General features: G+C 43.6%; 1 long non-coding RNA gene across 1 annotated transcript in view; it reads right to left on the reverse strand.

Annotated features, from left to right (window-relative positions):
* Positions 1 to 212: 212 nt before the first annotated feature.
* The window catches only part of LOC146351911 (uncharacterized), a 52,255-nt gene continuing 39,718 nt past the window's right edge, over positions 213 to 12,749 (reverse strand). Inside the window, exons 4-5 of the long non-coding RNA XR_014787333.1 lie at positions 7,235 to 7,313; positions 213 to 2,508 (exon numbers count right to left, since the gene is read on the reverse strand). This is a non-coding gene — a long non-coding RNA (uncharacterized LOC146351911). The remainder of the gene's footprint in view (positions 2,509 to 7,234; positions 7,314 to 12,749) is intronic.

The following is a 12,749-nucleotide window of genomic DNA, read 5'->3' on the forward strand; positions in this document are numbered from 1 at the left end:
AAAATATAAATGTATTCACCTCCAGTCTTCATCTTTGTTTGTTTGTTTCATATATCTTGGTGTTTCTCCTCTCCTCTCACTCCCTGATCATTAAGCATCATCCCCCTCCCTTCCTCTGTATTGATATTTCATCACATAATAGGCACGAAGAGCAAGAAGGAAGACTTAATAATGAACTTTAACATGAATAAATAATTGCAGTCACAAATCTTCCACCACCAAGCCACTGATTTTTTTTTTTTTCAGTGACAATATTACACGAAATTGGTTTTGCATCATTTAGTAGGGTTGGAGCACAAGAGTGGCATTCCAGGAGATGGCTTATTCCAGGGATAGCCATGCCATGGCCCATCGGTAGGCTATGGTCCATGGAGTACGTTTATCTGGCCCTTGGTGATGCCACCAAGTGTGACTTGCTTAGAGTTTTACTTATAAGGCAAATAAGATATTTGTATTAGTGAGAGCTGTTCCATACTAGAAAGTGAAATCACAGCAGGAATTGTGCATAGGGATGGGTGAACTCACCCTTGCCCATGCCGCATACCGCTCACTGGACACCCGCTGCCCCCCCGACCCTGCTCGCCATGCATGGCAAGCCGCTCGGTAGTCCATGGGCACCCAGGGAATGGTATCCTGCTGCTCTGCCAAGCTGCCATTTTGTTAATCTGCCGCAAATCTCCTAGAGATGTACCAGTACATCCTGATCAATCTTCTACCCAACTCTGGGTTAGGAACAGAGTAGTCCCCCAAAATAAAGAAGCTTTCAGTCCTTCTCACTCTGAGACTTCAACATACAAATACTCTGTTTTAAAATATGAACCTTTGCTTTTGGCTCCTAAAATGATGATTTCTGATGCTGATGTTCTGAAGTAACAGGCCCTAATATGAGTTTTCACTGCTCATGATCCTTGTTATGAATTGGGCACCTTTACGCAGAAATGCTCACACACTCCCTAATGAACAATGAAATATATTTTCGGCTGCTGTCCTTTTCTTTTCCCTGTGCAGCCAACATTCATCAGACCAGATTGGAGGCCAGCAGGTCAGAACCTGATTCATGCAACCCCTTCTTGAGTCTTGGTGGGGAACTTTCTTTCCTTCCTGAGATCTGCATTTTAGTCTAGAATTATATCCCTATTGCTAGGACAGTGGCTTCCCAATTCAAATCCACGGTCCACTACTGTGATTTCTCTTTCTACTGGTAACCCGTGGTTTCACTTCCTAGTATTAGGCTCCATTTCCATATTGAGAGGACAGGATGGGGGAAATGAGAAGTGCATTGTGGAAACAAATACGTACTCTAAACTGGCAAAGACTTCTCTTCCATGTTCTAGCAGTGACCAATCGTGGGCAAGGACATAAGGACTCAAGGGATGCCTAGAGAAGCATTTTATATGCTCTGGTAGGGGTGATACAGCTCTTTCTAACCATATCCAACAATGAGATGGTAGTTTCTGACCATCTACCCCTGTCCCATGGACTTGAAGAAGTGCATTCTTTTATTTCACCATTTGAAACCCCGTATTTGCTTTGAATTTTGCTTCAAGTGACATGTCATTAATAGCAGCAACATCTCCTACTAGTGCTAGGCCAAAAAGTTATCCCAATTAATTTTCAACCATTCTTATTCAATTTCATAGAAAAAAATGCTTTCAGAAAGGAATTGAAAAGAGAAGATATTTCAGAGAAATTCTCATGGGTTAGGTTCAGGATTCTAGTGTTTACCTTGCAAATGGGGTGGCCAAGGGCTATGTGTGAGTATTCTGCCTTTCATTGTACAATCATCTCTCCACATCTTAGAGACAAGATGTGTCTGGAATTTGTCCTCAGGAATTTAACATTTGGCAAATCCTAGCGAAGGTGCTGAATCCTAAAGCAAGTTAACTAGAGCTCAGCCAAAATTTCACAGAAAACATTTATCTCAGAAAAGTCCTGAGTTTTTTTTTCTCTTACCCTTCTAGAAATAAAATGCCACATTGAAATATTTCCCCTAATGCTTTCCCCATTTGGGGGTTAATTTTGCCTTCCTTCCCTACCACAATGTCCCAGAACGATGCTAGGTGCAGGGTATTGTGGACAATGCAAAATGGGGACCAGGTTGCCAATACAGTTGCTGCTGTTGCCACTTTCAATGGCAATGAAAAATAAAACAAGCTCTTGGGGGGGGGGCAGCGGCAGCTGAGCTCCAACCCCCTGGTGAGCCCTGCCTGTGAGAAATTGTCAGAGAATTTCTCCTCCCACTGGAGATATTTGGTGAAATTGTCCCCCCAATTTCTCTGCCCAGAAATAGTGTGGAGAATTTCAAGAGGCCATTTCTGCACAGCTCTATCTTCTACCAGCAACAGTTTTCTGTTGGAAACATGTGTGGCATTTTGAGGACCCTCCTAGGTTTCAAAGTTGCCAGAAAGTCTTTGCAGAACATCACAGCTCACAAAATGAATGACTGAACTTGAGCCAAGAGTCCAGAGGGGAAAGGTCAAGGGTGCAGCATTCATTACAGTGCCTTTCCTACCAAAAAGAGAGTGAAAGAAAAAAAGAGGGAGCCATTAGTATTATTAGACACTCACATGTCAAACAAGTAATGACCTGCAAATGGCATGACTTTACAGTATGATGCGCTGGCAGAAACTTTTCCTAACACCTCCCAGTTGTACACTTGCTGGAAACCCACTCTACATAAACATAAAGGTCTGCAATCTGTCAGTTAATATTAATGCGGTCATTTGCTGGGTAACTTGAAATAACATGACGCACCCGGGACTTGCTTCACTGACCTTTTTGAGGGGGAGTGATTCATTAAACGGTCACTCATTTAGACAGCACTACCTATTTGTGAAGCAATTAACATTTTAAGGACTTAACTCACTATTTATTGCTCTCAAATAGAAATATGCACCAAGGTTAGCTCAAGACCATTTTTCCCTGCATGATTCAATAAAAATAAGAGTAAAAAGTGTAGTTGGGGTTGGATCATTTTGGCTCTGATGAGGTATATGTGAAACTTCCTGAGAAAGTTTGCTAGACTGGCCTGACCCACACCCCTTTGGTGGGGTTTCTTTGAAATAAGGTTGGATGTAGGGATGTACAAAAGTCACTTACCTTTTCATGGAATCTTTTGCGGTGGGGGGGGAGGCGCTCCGTCCCTCCCCCCGGAATTCTAGACGGGGGGGGAGGTGATCCGGTCCTCCCCCCAGGATCCTCGATGGCTGGCTCTGCTCCGCGGCCAGCCAGGGCTGTCTGCAGTCGGATTTCCGGCCACGGACGGACTGCTGCAGACGCAAATAGCGGCCACTGTAGCGGCCGCCATTTGTATCCAGCCAGGCAGCCGTGATAGGCTACATAAGAATTTACATAGCCTATCACAGCTAACCCCTCCAAAAAAACACCAGTGTACGCAAATGGCAGCGGCTACAGCGGCCGCCATTTGCGTTCTCTATTTTTCGCTGTTCTAGCCTACGTAAATATTTATGTAGGCAATTACGGCAAAAAAAGGGAACCGCAAATAGTGTAGTGGGCGCTATTTGCATTTCTTTTTTTTCACCGTAAATGCCTACGTAAATATTTATGTAGAACAAAACAGCAAATAAAAAGAATGCAAATAGTGCCTACTACACTATTTGCAGTTCCCTTTTTTTCGCCGTAATTGCCTACGTAAATTCTTATGTAGGCTAGAATGGCGAAAATTTAGGGGTGCACGAAAGCCACTTACCTGGTCTCGCAGCTTGCTTCGCGGTGGGGGGGAGGCGCTTCGCTGCTCCCCCCGAATTTCAGGCTGGGGGGGGAGGCTTCCCTCCTCTCCCGGCCGAAATTCAGGCCGGGGGGGAGGCTTCCCGCCTTGCCCGGCTGAAATTCAGGCCGGGGAGGAGGTGCCTCGCCTCACCCGGCCGCGAAATAAAAAGTAAAAAAAAAAACGCCCCCGTGATAGGCTATGTGACGATTTACATAGCCTATCACGGCTAGATCTGCAAAGTCAGCCGTGATAGGCTACGTTAATCGTCACGTAGCCTATCACGGGTGACTTAAAAAAAAAAAAAGCGCGTATGCAAATGGCGGCCCCCATAGGGAGCTGCCATTCACGTTCCTTATTTGGTCGCTGTAGTCTACGTAAATCTTTACGTAGACTACAGCGAAAATAAGGGCAACGCAAATAGCGTTGCCATTATTTTCACCGTAGTCTACGTAATCTTTACGTAGACTACAGCGACCAAATAAGGAACGCGAATGGCGGCTCCCTATGGGGGCCGCCATTAGCCGTACGCGCTTTTTTTTTTTTTTAAGTCACCCGTGATAGGCTACGTGATGATTTACGTAGCCTATCACGGCTGACTTTGCAAATCTAGCCGTGATAGGCTACATTAATCGTCACGTAGCCTATCATGGGGGTGTTTTGTTTTTTTTTACTTTTCTTGGAATGGCGGCGGCGGCAGCTGGTCGAAAGACCGGCTGCCGCCCCCGCCCCTGTCGAAGATCTGCCGAACCGCCGCCGGGACCCGCCGCCAGGAGGGACATTCGGGAAAGGTAAGTCCCATCCGGGGGGGGCGGGGGGCAGGGGGGAGGAGAATTTCTCCCCGAAACTACTTCAGGGGGCCAAATACGTTGGCACTCAGCCCCTCGAAGTTTCGGGGAGAAATTCTCCCCCATCCCTACGAAAATTAGAGAACGCAAATGGCAGCAGCCATAGCCGCTGCCATTTGTGTACGCTGGGTTCTTTGTTTTTGTTTTTTAGGGGTTAGCTGTGATAGGCTACGTACATTCTTATGTAGCCTATCACAGCTTGAAGGATGGCAATGGCAGCCGCAGCAGCCCGGCCGCGGCCAGCCAGGAGACCAGCGGCCGCCACTGCCGGAGCCGCCGCCAGGACTGCTGCCGCCGCCGCCACATCCGCCGCATCCGCCCCAGGTAACTGCCATCCCGGGGGATTCCGCGGGGGGGGAGGAGGCCATTCTGCCATGGATTCCGGGGGGCCTTTTTTTTTCTCTTTAGAATCCAGCTTCACTGGAATCCGTGGTGGAATTCTCTGCCATCCCTAGATGAATCTGTCAATTTCGGTTTCTTTCGGTTTCTCATTTTGTCAGTCTTAAACTCTGTTCATCCCAAACTGTCAGACTTTCTCCAGTCTTAAATATGACTCACACCAAACTCTGGGATGTTTTAAAATGTTTGTATGAAAATTAACTTTTTAAATGCTCATTTCCCCTTACACAAGCATTTTGTATGCATCTTGCCTAATATACACGTTTGTGCAGGCATTTTCCCTTAAAAATGCATATTTGAATATTATTGTCCTTAATGTATGAATTTGTGCACACATATATCGGAGAACTCTATTGCAGAATTCTGAGAAGAGCTAATTTCAAAAGATAATTGAGTGTGAAATTAGGTAAATTTGTATTAAAATGCAAACCAAGTGTGCACACACACCCCTCAGATAATTTTGCATTAAAATGTGAACCGAAAGAATTCCTACCCATTGCTACTTCGAAATGCCTTTGAAGTTGAGAGTAGGGATTTGTGAGAAATCCAGTCCATTATTGTTGTTTCTCTTTTTTCTTTTTATCTGCACATAGCTGCTGTGGAATTTAATGGTGGAAGTCTATGGGAACAGAGCTGGTAGATCTGGCCATCACTAGTTGAGATTTATTTTCACCAGCCCCGGACTTAACAGCAGGATATCCAGTCCCATTGAGAGGTAGATGATACCCACAGGACTACTTGACCAACAAGTCTTTGTGTTTCCCAGCTACAGTTGTCCCTCAAAAAGGAAAAGGAAAGACAAGACAAGACAAGACAAGACAAGACAAGACAAGACAAGACAAGGCAGAGAGCAAGCAACCAAGAAATGTCTAGTCTTACATGAAGTGGAGCTGAGACAACTTTGTGTGAGTTTTGATACGTGTGTCGAAACTGGTATGACCAATGAGGATTTTTTTTTGGTTTTCATTATCCAGCTTTGTTTTAAGCCGGATCCTTCAAATGTGCCTCAATGTTTTGTCTCAGGTGAGAACATTTGGTAACTACTGATAGATACTATTTCCCAAGCCAGATAGTTTGCATAAAAGCTGAAGGCAAATTTCATTACATTCTTAATTCTAGGGATGAGACAAAAGTTCACAGGTAAGTTTGTGTGTGTGTTTCTTCCAAAGACAGAGTACTTGCCATCATCACCATGGCTTCTAAACACTGATCCAAGGAACGGACACTTTTAGATTTTAATGAATTATATATATGGGATGCCTACAAAACCACTATCAAAGCATAGAACATATTTGTGGACATAGAGGTGGCTTAGGTTTTGATGGTGGTTTGTGCGGAGATTCCTTGGAAAGGGGGTATCCCTTGGAAAAGCATAGGGATCCATAAGGATCCGTGCCTTGGATCCATGTTTAGAAGCCATAGCAGCACTGGAAAGCAGTGGGAGTTTTACTCTTCAGAACATGGAGAAAAATGTCATGTAATGGTTGACTTAAGAATACTGTATAGAAATATGCAAATTCAAGATGAACCATTTTAATTCTATGGGATCTGACTTTTGCCTATTCTATCCCATTTCTGCATGACTTTGCAATGATTATTTAACAAAAATCCATACGGAAATTCGTATATACTTTTTGTAATTATTTACACATTTTTAAATGTCTGAATTCTTTCAATTCATCCACCCATTGAGTAAAGCATACTTCTGCGCATTTTGGAAATGTACACATTTTTCTTTGATCACTTTTCAAATGTACACATTTTATCAGCCATGTTTTTCCTTTTCCACAGGATGCATTGCAAGTCCTGAAATATGTTTCTTTGTTTGTACATTTTTCAGATCTGTGCATTTTGTCAAACACTTTTTGTTTTGTTTTGCAGAATGCATTGTGACCTCGCTGCTGTATGGATTTATGACTGCAAATTGCATTTGAGTCTACATTCAATTTTGGGAGATTGGTCCTAATACAGATCCATGTGTGACCCCACTATTTACTTCCCTCCATTGGGAGAATGTACGATTTATTCCTACTTTCTGCTTTTTGTTCTTTAACCAGTTACTGATCCACAAGAAGACCTGTCCTCTTATTTCATGACTGCTATGTTTGGTCAGGAGGACTTAGGAGTCTTTGGTGAGAGAGAGGGACTTTGTCAAAAGCCTTTTAGAAGTCTAAGTAAATAATGTTTACGAGATCGCCCCTGTCTACATGGTTATTGAAACTCTCAAAGAACTCTGAAAGGTTAACGAGACAGGACTTACCTTTCCAGAAGCCATGTTGATTCTTTTTCAGCAGGGCTTGTCCTTCTATATGCTTACTTTTTGTCTGTGTGCATTTTTTCTAATAAAAACAACAACAATATTTTCTATTTTAAACCATTGTCTCTGTTTGTGGAACTCAGTGCACCTCAGTGTCAAGGCAGTCACTTCTCCTGGCCCATGCCAAATTTTAGTTAACAGGAACTGGGGACCTGCCATACTTTTAAGCCGGTAGTCTGAGGAAAAAACCACTAGACAATTCTAATTTCCCTACAAAACCATAGGCAGGAACCCACTGTACTGTTTTAAGCCATGGGTTCTGATGATGCTCTGAGATGTGGCTTGGATTTCAGGGGTCTGCTATGGAGCAGGGGTTGGGTTAGGTTGGGTCAGGTCAGTTCACATTAGGTCAGGTCAGGTTTCTCAGGAAGCAAGGCAAACAGAGATCAACACCACAGAAAGCCTAGCTGGAAGCTAGATAGATTTATCTGTATGTTGCTCCAGCAAAGATCAGAGCAAAACTGAGGCTTAGATAGGAAGTTAATGGCATCTAGACTGGTTAGCTCCACCTCTACCCCTACTGAGGCTTTGGGACTGGTCTGCTTTAGCAGCATCAGACTGCAGTGGCATGGAAGTGCTTGTGGGATGCATGCTAAGGCCTTTATGGCCCAAGTCCTCAGAGTCTGAGAATAGTAACTGAGCCTCTGCTGGATGTGGGAGAACCACACCCTAGGGTTCCTCTGGAGACTTGGGTCCTGGAGGGGGGGAAGGTTCATGAGGCTTTTCCATGGCTGAGTCTTCTCTGACTGACTCTGAAGACAAGAGGTTGGAATCCTCTGAGGATAATGGTTTGGGGTGCTGGTCCATGACACCCACATCGTTTTAAGCTCTCGTTCCTTTCCAACTTCACAGACCACTCAGACTTTGCTCCCCCTGACTTTCTTCCTCTGTTATTTATGTGAATTTCAGACCCTGTAGTTTACTAAAGCATCATGTTTGGGGGAATATATATATATATATATATATATATATATATATATATATTCTCTCCACCCAGAGATTAAAACAAAAAAACACATTCTTTTCAACCAGCCCTAAGCGTCCTGGAACCCTGGATCTGTTTTGGGAGTTCTCACTAAACTCCAGGCAGATGCTAGTTCCAACAATGTCTGGTGATGGGTCATAATGGACTGCGAGAGCCATGAAATATTAAAAGCAAACGTCAGGAATGACAACACTGCCTTTTGCTTTTGAAGCTGCTTTTGAAGGATAGGGCAATTATTCTTTCCCTCCCTCACTCCCTCACCTGAAATCACTAGAACTTTGGAGACAACTGTGTCTTCCTTGGAGGATTTCAGAGGGTATAGCACTGTTCTGATGATGGCCCACTCCAGTGGCATTATGCAGATTCACTTCATCACCAGCATCTTCTCTGATTTTAGTATCCAGATTTAAGCCAGATCAATTGCATGGCCAGATTTGGACTTCCCTCCCCCCTCCTTCCCACAGCAGCCCCTCCACCCCACTAAAAATGCAACACAGAGAGTCAGGAAAGCTGTCGTGTGTGGGGGAGGGGGAATCATAGAATAGTAGAGTTGGAAGGGGCCTACAAGGCCATCAGGTCCAACCCCCTGCTCAATGCAGGAATCCAAGTCAGAGCATCCCCGACAGATGGCTGTCCAGCCTCGTCTTTGCCTCCAGTGTGAGAGAGCCCACCACCTCCCTAGGTCATTGGTTCCTTCAAGATCACCAAGAATCAGGTGGAGGAACCTTCCATGACCAGAGCTGTTCAGTTTGCAGAAGGTCCCTTCCTCTCATGGAAGGAAGATTCTGGATCCAACCCATTGTATACAATCTTGATTCTGGGGCTCCTGCTCACACTTTTGGGCACTGAGGTTGGGGGACAAAAAATATAAAAGGATCCCTGATAGATCAGAGCAATGGACCATCTGGTCCAGCATCTTGTTTCCCATAGGAAGTAATCAGAAGTTACTGGGAAGCTCTCAAGTAGAACATCAATTCAACAATAATCTCCCATGGTTGTTTTCTAGTGAATGGTATTTAGGGATATATGGATTTTCCGTTTCCATTTGTGTTTCGCAGATTATCAAATTTCTTTCATTCCATCATCTACTCATTGATGGATTGGGGGGTGGGGGTTGTATGAGAATTTTATTCATTAATGCTTCTTCTTCTTAAGGTGCCATCTCCTATCAGAGGTTAGCTATCATTACAGCCCTTTTTGTTTTTAAAGCCGCTGCTCTGAATAATTGTATAGAAGTACAGCTAAACCATTCCATCAAATTCTTTAACCATGATGTTCATCTTCTTCCCATTGATCTTTTCTCCTTCAGTTTTCCATTGCATAATAAGTTGGTGTGTGGTGTATTTTTCACTTCAGATAATATTGCCAAGGTATTGTAATTTTCTCTTCTTGGTGGTATTTATTAGTTCTGTTTGTTTGGTTACTCTACATTGTACGTTCTCATTTGTTACTAGATCAGTCCATGGTATCTTCAACATGCATTGGTATATCCATATTTTGAAGGATTTGATTTTCTTCAGATTGTCCTTCTTAACTGTCCAAGCCTCCACTCCATAAATTAATATTGAAAACACATAGCATCTTACCATCCAAATTCTTACTGCAAGTTCCCGATTACATGATACTGGTTTATTTTAACAAACACTGTTCTTCTTGCCATCTCAGTTCTTGCGTTTATCTCTTGTATTTGTTCATTTCCTTCACTGAGTCAAGTTCCTAGGTACTTGCATCTTGTGACTCACTTAGGGAGCAATCCTATGGCCGCTAGTCAGCCGCTAGATGGCCATAGGATACGTCAGTTTCCAGGAACCAACCTCAGAGCCCGGGCTGCAAGGTCGGTTCCCTGAGAACCGACCTTCCCCCCTCCCATGCTGCCTCACAGGCAGCTCAGAAGGGCCCTATGCTCCACGCTCAGAAGAGGAGCTCAGAATGGCGAAAATGGGGGGTTCTGGGGGGTGTTCTGGTGTGGGGAAGGCAGAAATGCTGGTATGACACATCCTATGTGTCGTCTGGCACCTGCTTCCCCTGCTCCGCCTTCCTGCAGAAGGACAATCCACTCTGTGCTGCTCCTGCGTGCCCTGCATTGGATAGGTGGTCACCTCTGAGTTCAGAGGTGGCTGTCTATCCCCACAGGATTACGCCCTTATGCACCCTTACATAAATGTGCATTTGTCCAAACCCCTTCACCCCGAGTAAAAAAAAAAAAAATGGTCCAGAAATCCACGGAATCCACATGACTTGGAAAAAGCCAGTCTGCTGCAGAATCCACAGGGTGAATTCATAGAAATCCAAACTCATTTGAATCCATTGCAGATTTCTCCAACATCCCTCCTGGCATTCAGGGTCATTTGTGGAGATTGCACACAGTCACCAGGATTAGTAGCCAGCCATTGATAGGCTTTTCCACCATGAATGTGCATGATCCCCCATTATAGCTTTCTAAACTACTGCCATCACCACAGATTGTAGCAGAAAATTCCACCATTTAATTTTGGACTGTGCAAGAAGTACTTCATCTGGTCTGAATTGCCCGCCAATCGGTTTCATTGAATGACCCCATGTTTGAGTATTATGAAAAAGGGAGAAAAAATAAAACAAAGATCTTCTCTTAGTCCCTACCCACCCTGAAGTGTGAGCACCAAGAAGTGGGGTTGTAGAATGTACAGTTTTACTGCTTTCATGGTGCAGAAGTTAAGGTGGGAGCTGTAGATTATGATAACCATGCTTTTTGTCCATGGGTGAATTTTCAAATGATTAAATCTTTCCTTAAATCATGATTGGGCAGCCTGCAGCCTGTATGTGGCCCCCAGAGGCCTTGAGTGCAGCCCACTGCAAGATATTTATTTATTTATTTGTTTATTTATTTACTTATTAAATTTATTAATCACCCATCTGGCTGGTCACCCAGCCAATGCGGGCGATGTACAAAGTATGTAATAAAACAGTTTAAAACAATAAAATTCCACAGTAAAACATTTTCTAAAATACCCTAACCCATCCCAAATGCCTGCCTGAACAACCACATTTTTAATGCACGGCGGAAGCTCATTAAAGAGGGGGCATGGCAGAGTTCCCTAGGGAGGGAGTTCCACAGAGTGGGGGACACCACAGAGAAGGCCCTCTCCCTCGCTTCTTTTGCTTTGGGACGCTTTTTCACTTTGGGATGACATCGCTCGAAAAGATTGCAAACCTTCCCTCCACAAGACTTCTCTCCAGCTGTTTGGTGGCCATAATGCAAACTTTCAAGTGGCACCATCTCTATGGTCTTTCCAGCACTGAGTGAAGCCTTCTTCTTTTTTTAATGCACCCAGGCTTTTTAAACCATTTCTGCTTTTGGGTTTCATAATGTATGAGTCACGTGTGTATTGTTATCTGCATTATTGTTTTATTTCTTCCTTTACCAGAAAGAACATTTATGCTGCATTTTTAGTGGCTTGATAATGTATTTTTAATGTTGCAATTTATTCTTTTTAACATTCTGTAAGCTGCCCAGAGACCATATGTCATTAGGTACCTATACCAATACCAGTACATCAGGAAACACATGTAGCATCCCTATGCCCATATCAAAGAGCATGATAAGTCCTTTTCCCAACTTCTCTGTCGTTACACAAAGCTGAAGGTTCTTCCCTGCCTCTTGTATGCTGCATACTTTTGCTCTGCAATAGCCTGTCCTCCAATGATGGGTTAGAGATATATTAGAGATCCATAATCATTCTATTACATTATTGACTGATTAAAATCAGCCTTCCAGCAGTAGAGTGAGACATGACAGGCTGTCCATTGCATGGTGCCTCAGTGTAGAGATGGGAGAATCAGGAATGCTAGAACTCACTGAAATTCTCCAAAGTTTACCTCAAAGCTCAGTTCGGCTCCTTCCCATTTTCATTTGCAACCTGTTTTTCAGTTTGTTTAAGTGGGGGGGAGGAATGCATTTTTCAAAAGTTGCGGATTTGGAGAAAGCTGTGCATTTTTCAAGCACACATTTGGTGAACTTGAATGCAAGTTCAGGAATTTGTGAACATTTTCAGAGAATGTGCACCCCTGTTTGCATTTGAGGTTGTGAACAGGGCGTTTTTGAGCGATTTGCAAACTGAAATGAAATTCACCTGCATCCTTACCTCAGTGTTCCTCGGGCACATGCATCTAGGTGCATATGCAATAGAGATATGACACATCCATTCCCCACTCAGAGATTTATATGTCAGGGGCAGGAAGATGGAGCTGAACTCTGAAAAATGACAACTCTAACAACTCACATTCACAAAATGTTAACAAGATATCCCCACATCAAAAAAAAAAAAATCTAAAAAAAATGGGATGGTAATTTACCAAGGCCAGGTATGAGAAAACATGGCTGGTCCCTAGGACAGGTGGAATATGCAAAGATATCAGAATGTTTGCAATCCACATTGTGTGAAGAATGAGAAATTGGACAGTTTTGGCAGGGATTAATATCTCTTGAACATTTTA

Source organism: Heloderma suspectum, chromosome 2 (genome assembly GCF_057233095.1).
Source record: "Heloderma suspectum isolate Gila_16-S chromosome 2, 16-S_ref, whole genome shotgun sequence".
Classification (NCBI taxonomy): domain Eukaryota; kingdom Metazoa; phylum Chordata; class Lepidosauria; order Squamata; family Helodermatidae; genus Heloderma; species Heloderma suspectum.